Genomic DNA, 15,083 nt, shown 5'->3' with positions numbered 1-15,083 from the left:
ACATGCATGCATGTGTAATGTGCTTGTGTATAAGTATGTATGAAATCTCTGGCTCTTCCACTAGCATGTAAGATGAATGAAGACAAGGATCATGCCTGGCTTGGTCATCACGATACACCAACACTTTGCTCAGCAATTGGCACATAATGGGCACTTTAAAATTATTTGCTGAATAAATTAATTAAAAAACTTCCTTCCCAATAATACCCTATTTCCCAGGTCCTAGAAGCTACCTTTCCTTTACAACTGTTTCTTTTGTTACCTTTCAACATATAAAAACATGTTTAAAATAAAAAGAGTTCAAACATGAACACATTTTAGTATATTTTCCCACTAAAATTTTTACATTTGAATGAAATCTAATAAAAATAACTTTAGAGGAGGCTGAGGTTATAGTTCGGCAGTAGAATGTTTGCATCGCACATGTGAGGCATTAGCACCACAAAAAAATAAATTAAAAAATAAAGATATTGTGTCCATCTTTAAAAAAAATTAGAAAGGGAGCAGAAAAAAACTGCTAAAAATAGCTTTAGAAAGGTAATGAAATAGAAGTAGTAAAAGGGTCTTGACAGTAATTAAAATACAGTAAAAACTGTTGAGAATTTGACTAGGAAAAAACTAAACATTACACAGAAAATATAGCCATTACTAAATAAACCTTCAACATGTCAACAAGTGTTTACTGAACATCTATTAGGTACCAAGCATCTCTCTCATCTGCCTTCCTATCACTCATTACTCTAAGTAAATAAGCATATATGCTGCTTTATAAAATGGAGGTGGCAAAAGTCAGTATTGGTTTAACAATAGCATTTATTTTTTTATTTTTGTTTTAAACAGGCAAAGTACAGATTTATTGGAGGTGAAGGTGAAAGTAGCACTCTGTAAGGCAGAGTAGAGTGGGCCAAGCAAGGGAGGTAAAGAGTTGGTTAAAAAATATTTCTTCAACATTATAACTATAAAATAGTTAACTTTATTAAATTAAATTTACTTAAGAGTATAAAATAACTTAATTTTGTCATTTTATAAAAGAAACAAACTTTTAATAAGTTGATTTAAAGCCTTATACAGTCACGAACTATGTAACATTCTGGCCAGTGATGGACACCACAAACAGCAGTGGCCTGATAAGATCATATCACAAAGTCATGTTGCAACTGTTTTAGTTGGTGTAAAAATATACTCTCTATGACGTTCCTACAACAAAATCACCAACAGTTCGTTTCTCAGGTTGTACCCTCATCATTAAGCGACACATGACTGTACTTAATAGTCACATTTTAAGTGGAAGAAGAAATGCAGGTTTTTCTCTTCTTTCATATCAATTACAGTCAACTGAAAAGTCTACAGTTGTATTCAGTAAGCCAATGGTTTCAAGTTTGTTGGTGTTGGTTCAATGAACAAAGATGATATAAACTCATTCTAAATGCATTTCAATTCACTGCATTAAAAACTTTTTTTAAGACAACAATATTTTTTTCCCCTGCACTAAAAAGGTATTCAAAGTTCTCCCAGTAAGTTCAACATCTGTAGAACTTTATGAAAAGCTATTCCCTGATTTACTGCTTCATTATACAAAATAGGGGTTTTAGAAACCTAAAGAGGTAAATGTAACAGGCCCAACTCTCAGAGACTCAGAGTTCCACTGTGAAACACAGCCATCCTATTTGCTTAAGTTTTCATTGAAAAAATAACATGGCTACAAGTTAAGGTTTAACTCCAGGAATTAATCCCAAATGTCTAAATTAATTGAAGAAAACTAAGTTTATTCTTCACCTGTATCAAGTTGTCTTTAATTCTGGTAGCCACATAAGTGAATACTAGACAAGGTCCAAAGAAACTAAAATGATTATGGAATCTATCAGTTGTTGTAAATAGTACACTATAAGAGACAGCTATGATTTTTCAGTATGGAAAGTGAGATGCAAAATGCAGAGTAAAAGAATATTATGGACTGTTGTGAAAGGTCTGTCATACTTGAACTTGTTCACCAAATTTCAACAAAGTACAATTTCAGAATTCTGGAACAAAGACAAAATCAATTGAAATTCAAAACAATTTATGACAATAAAATATTGTTTTGATCAGTAGAGAGCAATCTTACCATAAAAGAGGTATAATGCTAAAGTTGTAATAGTTAAAGAAGAATTTCAGTGATTTATGGATTTATGAACTTAGGGTAATACTGCAAATATCTCTAGGGAGGAGAACAGCTAACTTGTTTTCTAAAGTTGTTATTACAAAAGCCAGTCATGAGTTTTCACCATACATCCCTTTGAGGTGACCTCAAAAAAAAAAAAAAATACAGATTTAGACCCTAATATTAGAACTCTTTTGCTCCTACCAAAATTTTCTACTGAAAAAAAAATTGACTTAAATTAAAAAAGAAAGAAAAGGAGGGAGGTAGACAGATTTGAAACAAAAGATAGCCTGCAGCTGAGAATTTCACATCTGTCTTATTCCTTGAAGTACTAGCAATTCCAGAGTTTCAAGAACTTTTAACCATTATGCTCCTTTTAAGGAGGAAACAGGGTTTGCTCTATAATTATCAGATGCTTAAACTCTTGCCTTATTCAACCGGGCTTCCCATTTTCCTGCTGTAAGTTGACACCGATTTCTCTTCAGGCCAGCATTCTTTAACCTTTTTCTGCTCTGATTTGTATAGATAATAAGTAGAATCTGAATGACCTCATAAGTTTCTCTAACCATTTAATGGTAAGTTCTTCGTGAATTAATCTTAATTTCAATGTGGAAATCCAAAAAATCCTATCATTTCTCTGGAGACCATGAAATAACTTGATCAGTATAAATTAGTTTCCATTTTCTACAAAGGTATCTTAAGAAATACTAGTGCTTTTGACCCTAATACAGTACAAATATCCAAATTTTCTAAAGTTACTGCAAGTTACTGCTTGATTGACCTTATTTGTTACTAGGAATACCCATCAGTTTCCTTGGAGGAAAAAAAAAAAAAGTAGATCTTGAAGAACCTATTTTAAGTTTTAAACTTTCTGGCCCCTTTTAGACAGTAAAGCTGCTGAGAGCACAAGAGCAAATAATTGCTTCAAAGAAACACTGTTGAGCTTATCAAAACAACAACAACAATAAACTTATTTTGTTGAGTGTCACATCAAAAAGAAAATGGGGAGATGCCAAATCTACCTAAGGTTTATTTTCCTTAAAAAAAATGATAACTTTCACAGAAAACAGCAAGGTAATACAATGAGAAATAAAATTAACTGAATGATTAAACCTCTAATATCTGTTCATGCAGCAGTTCATTACCAAGTATTTGTATATCCACCTCTATGGTTTGTTGAATCTAAAATGTGATTTAACAAACTATTAATATTCAACTCAAAAATTAAAATAATCTAAGCTATTTAAGTAACAATCAAGCAACATCTGAAATACTGTTTTTAAAAGCTTATGCTTAGTTAGATATTGTGTATTGTTATGGTTTAGATATGTGGTACCCCCAAAGCTCATGGGTATGACAATGTATGAGAGTTTGGAGGTAAAATTATTGGGCTATGAGAGCCTTAACCTAATTTGTACAACCTAATCCCTGGTAGGGATTAATAGGGTGGTAAATGTCAGCAGGGAAGATGACTGGAGGAGACAGGTCATTGGGGACATGCCTTTGAAGTATATATTTTATTCTTGGTGACCAAAATGACACCCACCCACCCCCACTTCTGCTTCCTGGTGACTATATCCTCCACCACACTCTCACTATGATGTTGTGCTTCATTTTAGACCAACAGCAATGGAGGCATGCTGTCTATGAACTATAGAGACCTCTGAAAATGTGAGCCCCCAAATAAAATTTCCTTTTCTAAAATTATTTTTGTCGGGTGTTTTGATGACAGTGGCAAAAACATTGACCTGAACATGCATGAAATATGACGCTGAGAAATGAAAATAATTTCTTATCTTTTTTCCCAAAATTTGTTTATTCAATAATCTAAATAATAAGATTTCATTCCCTAAACCCAGCCTCTTTGCTTCCTGTTCCCACTCTATAACCTTGGAACTTATAACATCCACCCTACAGTCAATGGCTGAGCCTTTTCCAGTTATCTAAATTCTAAATGCAGCCCTGTTAAGGAATTCCCACATGGCAACAAAAAACTGGCACCTCATTCGAAAACCTAGATCTTGAAGAACCATGCCATTTTTTAACATTGACACCACCCCAGAGAAGATGACAGCTGGGGGTTCTATCCTCCAGAAAATAAGAAAGCAGAAGAAACATTTAAAGAAATCCCTATACATGACAGTACCAGGGAACTATAGTCTTAAGAGTATTCTGAAAAGGAAAAAAAAAAAAAAGGAGCAAATCAACAGTAAAGGAAAAAAAAAAATCCTGATTCACAGCATTTGATTACAAGGACAAATAAAGTCTATTTATTGTTTACTAAAAAACTTTTTTAACAACCATATTATTTTGCAATACTTTAATATTGATGCAATGGCCAAATGTCAATTTATTGAACAATAGGCCATTAAATATCACCACAGCAAAGTATCTGACTCAAATAGGGATGATTTGAATTTTATGACTTCATGAGTACCAGCAATGATTTATTTTTTGGCACAGAGGGCATAAGGAAAACAATCTTCCTTTTTTGTTGTTTATTTGTTTCATTTTCAGTTTTGATGAGTCATAACCCATTATGGAAAAATTTTGTAAAGTATTCTAAATCTTTCAATGTCTACACTAGTCCTTGGTCATATTATACATCTTCAAGAAACTGAATTAATTTTTTAGTAACTACTGTTTAATACTCTATAGATCATTTTATCAATTCAAAATAATTATATCCCTGGTTGTATCAAAATGGTATTTTTCTATTAGCTTGGCTGTAGAATTCATTTCTTAATAACATAAAAAAATGGGTTATGTTGTTACTTTAAGATGACTACTAAGACAGAGTCATAGTGACACTGAAATTTTCCACTACATAACAATGGCAAATATTTCACTTAAGTATATGCAAATGTTGGGCTAGGCCTTTGACACACATTATCTCATTTAACCTTTACAACAATCTGATAAATTAAGTGTTATTATTATCACCCAATTTTACAGATGAGAAAACTAAGGCATGAAGATAGTGACTTGTAAAGAGACACAGGGCTAATTAATGTCACAGGCACCAGATCTGAACTGTAACAGAAGAGTCTAATGAATTCCAGCAGAAAAGCCCCTAGACACTAGAATAGACTCCTCTTACTGAACTCTTACATTGTAACTCACCACACACAACTTGCAGGAAAACAACTTGATTCATGTAACCCGGAAGATTACTCAAGACAGCTCTCTAGCAAGCAGCAAGCAACAATCCAAGAAGAGAGCATTAAACTCCAAGATGAGTTGAAGTTGATCTATAGATACTTATTTAGAGCATGCAAAAGAGACGCCAGGCAAAGCCAAGGAAACAGTCTTCACATCAAAACAAAAAAAAAATATTCAGGATTAGCTGAAATGAAGCAAATGAAACAAATGTACTTATATTATGATGTTTCTACATTTTATCTCAAAATTTAGCCACTGTAAATTATGCTACTTGCCGATTTTTTCCAGTTATCTAAATTCTATAAAAAAGACAAAATGTCCAGCATCAATGAGACCAATTTTGCAAAAACATACTGACAAAAAAGCAAAAACAATAATTTTTTGATAAATGAAAATATATAACTAAACCTTGAAATCTCAGTATGAACATTAAAATAATAGTACAACCACTACTGTGTCTCCAAAAAAAAATATTATAAGAATGTTATAAAATGAACCAAATAATGCTGAGCTTTTCCTGATTGAGTTCTTCTATAGTATGATAGTAGTTAGTTTTCTCCAGTCTTTGGATCTCATGACATGACTAAACATTGTTTGTTCTGGAGTTTAAACAATGCATAAAACAAAATCCAAATTTAAGAACTAGAGGTACACTTGAGCAAAAACCTAAGCTTTCTGCTGGAGAGAAGGAGACACTGCTGTCATTGGTGCACTTGTTCTGGGTTTTGCGTAAGTTATCAGATTTGAACACAACAGTCCCATTGAGACCATGTCATCACCCTCATTTTACCGCAAAGGAAACTGAAGCCCAAAGAGGTTAATTAACTCATCACAGTCCCAGCTGGGCAAATAGAAGTGCTGAGCCTCAAATTAAGATGTCTAACTTAGCAGACAATGGAATTTCCCTCTGTTATATATAAAAATTATGTATTTTTTGTAAGCTTAATTTCAGTCTCTCTAAAAGACAACAAGATTCTAAAAATGCAGCTATAGAGAATCTGGTTGGAGGAGCTGGGGTCCAGGTCAAGGAAGGGAAACCTCTCAGCCACGGAGGCTGAAGAAGCCTCACTGTCTCCAGGAACCTTAAGCCCATCGCCTTTAGAGACCTGGGTTGTTTTCAGATTGTTTCCTACCACTGAGGAATGGCAAGCGACGGGTAGCCTTTAGAAGCCCAGCTCCAACATCATGAGGGCACTAGTAACAGATGATATTTATGGAAAAGCTCACAGGAGAGATATAGTGACTTCCTTCTCAACAGACTTATGACTGAGTCTATTGCTTCATATTTTGCCCTATCACTATACATGAAGACATTAAGAAACATTAGTATTTACATATGATTATATCAATTGATACAGAAAAAGAGTTTGACAAAATACAGCACCTTTTCATGTTCAAAACACTAGGAACATACCTCAACATTGTAAAAGCTGTCTATGCTAAACCCCAGGCCAACATCATTCTAAATGGAGAAAAATTGGAAGCATTCCCTCTAAAAACTGGAACAAAACAGGGATGCCCTCTTTCACCACTTCTATTCAACATGATCCTTGAAACTCCAGCCAGAGCAATTAGATGACAGAAACTAAGGGGATATCATTAGGAAAAGAAAAACTCAAGCTATCATTATTTGCAGATGACATGATTCTATCTATACTCAGAGGATCCAAAAATATTCCACCAGAAGACTTCTAGAATTAATAAATGAATTCAGCAAAGTAGCAGGATATAAAATCAATGCCCATAAATCAAATGCATTTCTATACATCAGTGAAGAATTGTCTGAAAAAAAAATAATTGGGAATCAACTTAACAAAAGAGGTGAAAGACTTCTACAATGAAAACTACAGAACACTCAAGAAAGACACTGAAGAAGACCTTAGAAGATGTAAAGATCACCCATGCTCTTCGATAGGCAAAATTAATATTGTCAAAATGCCATACTACCCAAAGCGCTATATAGACTCAATGAGTTTCCAATTAAGATCCCAGCATCATTCCAAAGACTGAGCTTTTCAAGTTACAATATACAACATAATGGAAACTAAAGAAATTACAAAAGGGCAGACTAAACAACGAAGAACACTGAGACTTCCAACTGCAACCAGTCTTTATTACAAAAGAATGTCTTCAAGGCAGTGGCAAACAGTACAAAATTGCACGTGATTAATTCACTGCACTGTTCAAAAGACACCATTCTCTCTCATCAAAGGCAAAGATTTTTCTAAGAAATATGAATGCTTCCCCTTTACCAGGAGTTGTAAAGATTTTACCAGAGAAAACAATTCTCTCATCATGGGCAGATAAGACCCTTTTCTAATGATAGCACAAACTTTCAAGAATACAATTCCTGTGGCAAAATTTCTATGGCAGCTGTCCTAGTCAGCTTTTGTGTTGTGGTAACCAAAATACCTGATAAGAACAACTTAGAGGAAGAAAAATTTATATGGGGCCAAGGGTTTCCGAGAGCTCAGTAAACAGCCCCAAGGTGAGGCAGCACATCATAGTGGAAGGGTCTGGCAGAGAAAAGCCATTCCCCTCATGGCAGCCACGAAGCAGAGAGAGAGAGGGAAAAGGAACACAGGGCTACCTTCCAAATCACACCCCCAGTGATGGACCTCCTCTAGCCTCATTGCACCTTCCTACAGTTAACACCCAGTCAGTCCATTCCAACATGATGGACTAATTAGAGTCCAGTTCTCACAATCCAATCACTTTATCTCTGAACATTCTTGCATTAACATAAGAGTTTGGGGGGGACACCTCATATGCAAACCATAACAGACACTAACTAAGGGTATTTCTGAGTCCTCCTAAACTGAGAAGGCAACCTTGGGGAAACTACAACTATCAGATCAACATAATTAAAATTCCCTTTATAGGAACTAATCAAGCAAGATTCATATTTGGGATGGGGATGTGGCTCAAGCAGTAGCGTGCTCGCCTGGCATGCGTGCAGCCTGGGTTCGATCCTCAGCACCACATACAAACAAAGATGTTGTGTCCGCCGAGAACTGAAAAATAAATATTAAAAAAAAATTCTCTCTCTCTCTCTTAAAAAAAAAGATTCATATTTGGGATAAGGATGTGAGATTTTCCCCAGTGACTCTCCAAGAAATGTGTGTAACAAACTAATAATGAACTTGGATTTAAAATTTGCATAAGTCTTCAACATATGTGTTTGTACATACTATACTCTTAAAAATTACCTTGAAATAGGGATAAGGATGTAGTTTGGTGGTAGAACATTTGCCTAGCATGTGCAAGGCCCTAAGTTTACTTCCCAATACTAGAAAAAAACAACAACAAAAGAAATCCTTTAAATTATGCCATCTTTCCTTCTAATATGATCCCATAATAGGTTATTTCTAGCTAAAATATCTGTGTCATCAAGAGTAGCACACTATTGATCAATCAATGTCATCTTTCTCTTTGACCTTGCAACAATATTCATTTAAAGCACAATCACTCTTCATGGACAAATCATTGTCTATTAATCAGTGATTCATTTAATGTGTTCCTTGAAATTTTTTATACCACTGGTTTTGTAAGATCCAAGTGTTCCATGACAGAATCTACTAAACTAACACTCTATTCACCATGTATTCCTTAATCACACTTTTAGCAGTATAAGTAAAACATTTTATAATCTTATATTTTTTCTACAAAAATACAATTCAAATTGAATGAAAATGCTTTTTGGTATAGTAGTCTTGGGTCTTAGATTATTCCTAAACATTATGGAAAATTGCAAAGTGTTTTTAGTTAATGCATTTGGAATTTAAAACATTACTTTATGCATGAAAAAACTTAAAGTTAGCTAGCATATAATTCTGTTTTAAAGACAAGAAGATATTTTATAAGATGGTTAATGAAAATTAATGAAATGATAGGTAATTATTTCATTTTAAGGTAAGAATGAAAAGCAAGAAAGATCATAAAAATATTTTGTTTCAATATGGTATCATAAAGGGCTATATTTCTTTGTGATTTTTTTCTTAAATCATCACCACATATTTTAATAAAAATATTTTTATAAACAAGTTGTACAAGTTTCTTAATAAACATTTCTAAAATTTCATCAGTTTAGTGGATAACATTTTTTTAACTGATACATAAAAATTACTTATTTGGGGGGTACCATGTGATGTTTTAATACATGTATATATTATATAATACTCAAATCAGGGTAAACATATTTCCTTGAATGAATGACATCTCTTTATGGTGAAACATTCAAAATTCTCTCTTCTGTTTTTTTTTAAATACAGTACATTATCACTACCTAAGGTCACCTTATTATGCAACAGAACTTCTTTCTCTTATCTAACTATAACTTAGTACTCATTGATCAATCTGTCCTATTCTCCCCAGCCAATGGTAACTACAATTCTACTCAACTCACCTTTAGTATTTAGGTTAAAACATCAAAATGTATAGTAATGATTACCTGTTTCATATAATGAAGAATAAAAGATCTTCCCAATTCATCTGAATGAAAATTAAATAGGGATATAGAATTAACTCTGAAAGAAAAGCATTAAAATATAGCTTAATAGAGAAGAAAATTTCGAAAGTATAAGTCTCCTAACTTTCATAAACTTAAGGGTTCAAATCTAAAAGTCTTGCACTAAATTAATCTTAACAAAAGTCTCACATAAATCTTAATTAAATTAAAACAATCTTAGCTATACTAAGGTACAGAAACTAGAGTAGTTCTGGGAAATAAGAGAAGAGTCACATCTACACTAGATTAAATTGAACAGTTTGATTTGACTTAGCATACCCAAAATCATTCCACAGGGGACTCCAAACTCTGAGACCATTAACTAAGAGAATTTCCCCAAGATTATAGAACTAGAAACATCTCAAAAGTAATTTTAAACTGTAGCTCTACTATGGCTTTATAATAATTAATTATAAAGCTGATAATGGCATTGATATAAAAATATCAAGTCTTTTAAAAAGGAGAAAATGACCTTATATTTTGAAATTACAGCATATACTACTAATTCTTAACTATAAAAACAAAATTAAAAGAGATTATATTGTTTAAGAATACAAAAAAATTAAAAGTTCAGAATTATCTAAAAGAACCAGGTATTACATTCATATTTTCTTATTTAACAAGAGACATTCATATTATGTATGTCTAATTAACTTTACACATAAATAGGAAATCTGTTTTGGGGTTTCACTATTAGGCTTAAGATGGCTCTAAACTACAAATATGAATGGAGTATATTAAACACATAAAAAAACTGATGTGTTATCAGTATTTAAAAAAAAGTTCAGTGGCAGAGTTAAAATTCAGTAAGGTATTTTAACAGAATATTTAACTTCAGTTGACATTACTGGCTAGTATCAAAAACTGCTTTGGGATTAATTCTGTACATCTGGTGACACATCAGTCTATATAGTCATAATTGCCACATGCTGCTAAAGTTTTCTGTGTATCATTCATTTCATGATATAATATTAATTTCCAAACACAAGTAATAGCAATTCTAACAATGGAACTATAATTCTAATTTAGGAATATAAGATTGATATTGTTTGGCCTTGTTATCTAGGATAGCAATTGTCATGGCTGGGTGAGATATTCTCACTAAACCAATAAGTAAAATCAGCAAAGGAAATGCATCAGTGAAGCACCCAAAATGTCAGCCTTTAGTGCATATTTATAGCCTCCTGGTATCTAAAAAACTATACACCAAGACCACTGATATTTCTGAGGTTTAACTTGGCATTCAGCTGACTACTCAGAGATTCTGGAGTTTCCTGCCAACTAAATGACAAACATACCAACTGGGTATAGTGTATTACTTGCTGCTGTTTTTAAAAACAATGCCAGATTACAACACTCTTTCTCTACAAAAATGCCTGATATTTCTGGCTTAAGAACTTTTGCCTAATAAATAGCTCCATTTCTTATGACAGAGGTTTCTTTCACTGATGGGTTTATCAAATAAATAAGTAGTTCATCAGTTTACAGAATGTGTTATTTCACACAATTTAATATGAAAGAACTAGCAGGTGGTACTATTAAGAACCATCAGTAGTGGGAATTGTTTCATAGATGACCAACTTAATCTACCTTTGGAACTCTGCCATCCTTTTATAAGGTTTTTCCATATAACACATCCAAAGTTTTAGTGCCCATCTACTGAGAGTGTTTATAAAATCCTTTTGCAACTTTAAACTTGACCTATCCCACTGAACTATATTTTATGGGACTGTGTTAAAACTGCTGTGTATTCATCCAGACCACATTCTTTAAAGGAACTTCAAGCCAGGATCATGAATGCAATTTATGAAATCAGTCGGCAGCAGCTGGAGAATGTTTTCAATGAGGTGGAAAATCAGACTGAATGTTAGATCACCAAAAAGTGGTGGTTATGCTGAAGTCTATAAATTTAAACTGCAATGTTAAAGCCCTATACACACTGATTTCAGTCATTTTTTATTTTTTCTACCACAAATACAACAAAGATTAAGGTTCAAAATTAACACAGAAAATTGAAAAACATCCAAAATGACTATGATACTATATACATCTATGAGAAATTTTGTTACTTTTCCCTTGAGCAACTCATTAAAAAATGTTCTATAGCATTCTAAAAAGCTAAAATATATTTTAGAGATCACTAATTCTCCAATTAACTTGAGCTATATTTTTACTATTTATAAGGATATGTATTTGAAAGTAATTCATTTCCTAATGGGTTGTGAAAGAGGAAGAAAGATTATCAATATGAGAAAGAGATTGATTAACATGTTAAAATACAATGTGACTAGATGTAATGTAAAATCCTGAATTGGATTGTAGAACAAAAAAAAGAAAATCGGGGGGAAAACTGATAGATTCAGTTTAATTCATACTATTATATCAGTGTTAATTTCTTAGGACTGACTATTTATCATGGCTATGTGAGAAGTCACCCTTAGGGGAAGCTGGACGAAGAAAAAGAAATGCTCTGTATAATCATTCCAGTTTTTCTGTAGAACTAAAATTATTCCAAGAAGATTTACTGATTTTTTTAATATAATGAGAACATTGCCTACTTCCCTAATCCACCTCTTCTCTATACTAATTGTGACAAATTTTATCTTTCAAAGTGGCCATAACAGTATCTCCTGTCACTCTGGTTCTTTAACAAGATTTTCCAATTTAGTGCCATTATTGTTTACACCCTTGAATCTGGGAATAGCCTGAGGCTACTGTGACCAATGAAACATGGTGGAACTGATGCTGTACCATTACTGGGTGTAGCCCTTAACTGCATGGAAACTTCTACTTCCTGCCTCTCTGAATGCTCACTCTTGGAACCCAGCCACCAGTTATGAGAAAGCCAAGCAATATGTGAAGGCTATGTATAGGTATTCTTTTTCACAGCCTTAGTTTGAGCCAGCATCAATTGGCAGTCTTGTTGAGTAAGTCAACCTGGACATCAAGACTAGAAGAATCTGTGATGACAGTAACTCCAGCTGACACCTGATTACAACCACATGAATGTGCTCAAGCAAGAACTTCCCATTTAAGCCCAGTCAGCCAATGGACTTATGAGAGAATAATAAATTATTGTCATATGGGACTAACTTTGAGGTAGTTTGTTACACAGCAAAAAATGACTCAGATACCTATAAAAGATAAAAAGGAAGTATGCCTACATATGTTCATGGAAGAGTTGAAAACAGAAAGAAAATAGACAATGTGGAAACAAATAAATTGGGCATAGTGGTACATGTCTATATTCCCACCTACTTGGGAGATTGAGGCTGAGGCTGAAGGATCTTAAGTTTGAGACCATCCTCATCAATTCAGCAAGATCCTGCTTAAAATAAAAAATATGGTTGGGGAGGTAGTTCAGTGGTAAAGTACCCATGGATTCAATCCTCCCCCGCAAAAGGGAGGGGCGCAGAGAGAAAGAAGAAGAAAGGAAAGAAAACATGGAAAAAATAATAATTGTTTCTTGTTTTCATGATCTGCCTATTTCTTTTCACAGAATTTACTCATTATAATAAGAATTTTTATTTATTAATTTCTGGGCAAAGTAGGTGATTTCATCATTTTGAGAACATGATAGTGTCCTTATACTCCTGTGGCCTCTTACTGCAACCAAACTATTTGGTAAACATAAGACACTAGGTTGTTGTTAGAGTAAAACATATTGTTTCACAAAATATTCTTCTTTAGTAAGGAGGAGTACACTCTAAAATAATAAGTATATTATGTATATTGTACAAAATCGTATGTGTTCCACTTTTATATAAGTGGCAACACGATAGGTTTGTTTATGCCAACATTACATCTTTGAGCAAAATGTATTGTACTACAACCTTAAGATAGTTTCAACACCAACAATCATTATGAATTTTTCAGTTCTTATTGGACCACCGTCACTTATTATGAGGTCCATTTTCATGCAATGTATGGTTATACAACAGTGGAGGAAAATGAATAATTTCAGTAAAAAAATACTCAACTGGAACTTCATTGGAGAAGTCTTTACTATCAACTGAAAAGTATTCAGTCAATAAATACTTTCTTTTTTAAAAGAGAAAGGAATTACTGCATTTGCTTTCTTTTTTCCATTTTTTCCTGCATTTGCTTTCTAAATAATATTTTAGTGATTCTCAATGGCCAGACAAGCAATTCCAGCAGAACCTTAAGAATACTTATTAATTGACAATATAACAAAAGTGGTAAATGCTAACACTTAATTCAAATATTCTTCTTAGTTCTATGAGGTGGGTCCTCTTACTAGCACCATCTCATAGGTAAGGAAAATGAAGCCAAGCAATGTTAAGCAACTTGCTCAAGGTCATCAGGTCAATTAGGGTAGAAGATAAGCTCAGATCCAGATATTTCCATAGCCCAAGCCCTTAATTAGGATACTTCTCCTGATTATGGTATTTTTATTCTTAAGACTTCCTTTATTTTAATGGATCATGATAAACATTCTGGATCACTAATCAAACAGTTCATTTTAACCTCACTCCAACACTGCACTCACATACAAGAGGTTTATATTCTTTTTAAAAATCTGACTTTGATAACTCTTTTTTATTGCGGCAACCAATAAACAAAAGAGGCAATCCAACAGTCATTTGAGCAAACTACCTTATTAAAGCTGTTGACATAGTGAGTCTTCACTATAATTTTTACAAATGCAAAATGATGCAATATTCTTGATTCTACATCTAAAAATATCTCTAGGACATGATATTTTCCCTCTTTCATCCTCACTGCATAGACAAAAGGAATTTTTACTGATCACATTCAGGATTAGCCTAGGATTTTATCATTTCTTGCCTGAACCACTACAAATGGCTCCCAAATGTCCTTAATGTCTCTAACCTGTTTTCCCTACCTGATTATGCCCAGCTACCACATTTCTGTACTTAAAATATATATTGGATCATTCTACTCCTTCTACATAGAAGAAAATAATTTTCAACATATTTTCTACCCAATGGTAGAAAAAGGATGAGAAGCTAGATAAGATAATCTTTCTGATGAAAGGCTAACAGAAGGCTCAAGAAGCAACAAAAATATCCAGCAACCTCGAGGGCACATTAGCATAGAGGTTCACAATCTTGGATGCACACAATCACCTGGGGAGCATCTAAACCTCTCTGCTGTGGGTTCTTCAGGCCAATTATGTCAGAATGTCTGGGGGTGGAATCCAGGCAACAGTATTTTTTAGAGTACTCCCAAGTAATTCCATGTACAGGTAAGGTTGAAATTTGTCCTAAAAGAAAGAGGATGAAATATACA

General features: G+C 33.4%; 1 protein-coding gene across 2 annotated transcripts in view; it reads right to left on the bottom strand.

Annotated features, from left to right (window-relative positions):
* Window positions 1-15,083, bottom strand: part of Umad1 (UBAP1-MVB12-associated (UMA) domain containing 1) — a 236,490-nt gene that overhangs the window by 120,131 nt on the left and 101,276 nt on the right. The gene's annotated exons all lie outside the window — the stretch shown is intronic.

The sequence above is a fragment of the Callospermophilus lateralis genome, chromosome 1 (genome assembly GCF_048772815.1).
Source record: "Callospermophilus lateralis isolate mCalLat2 chromosome 1, mCalLat2.hap1, whole genome shotgun sequence".
Classification (NCBI taxonomy): Eukaryota; Metazoa; Chordata; class Mammalia; order Rodentia; family Sciuridae; genus Callospermophilus; species Callospermophilus lateralis.
This window is presented reverse-complemented; position numbering and strand designations above follow the sequence as displayed.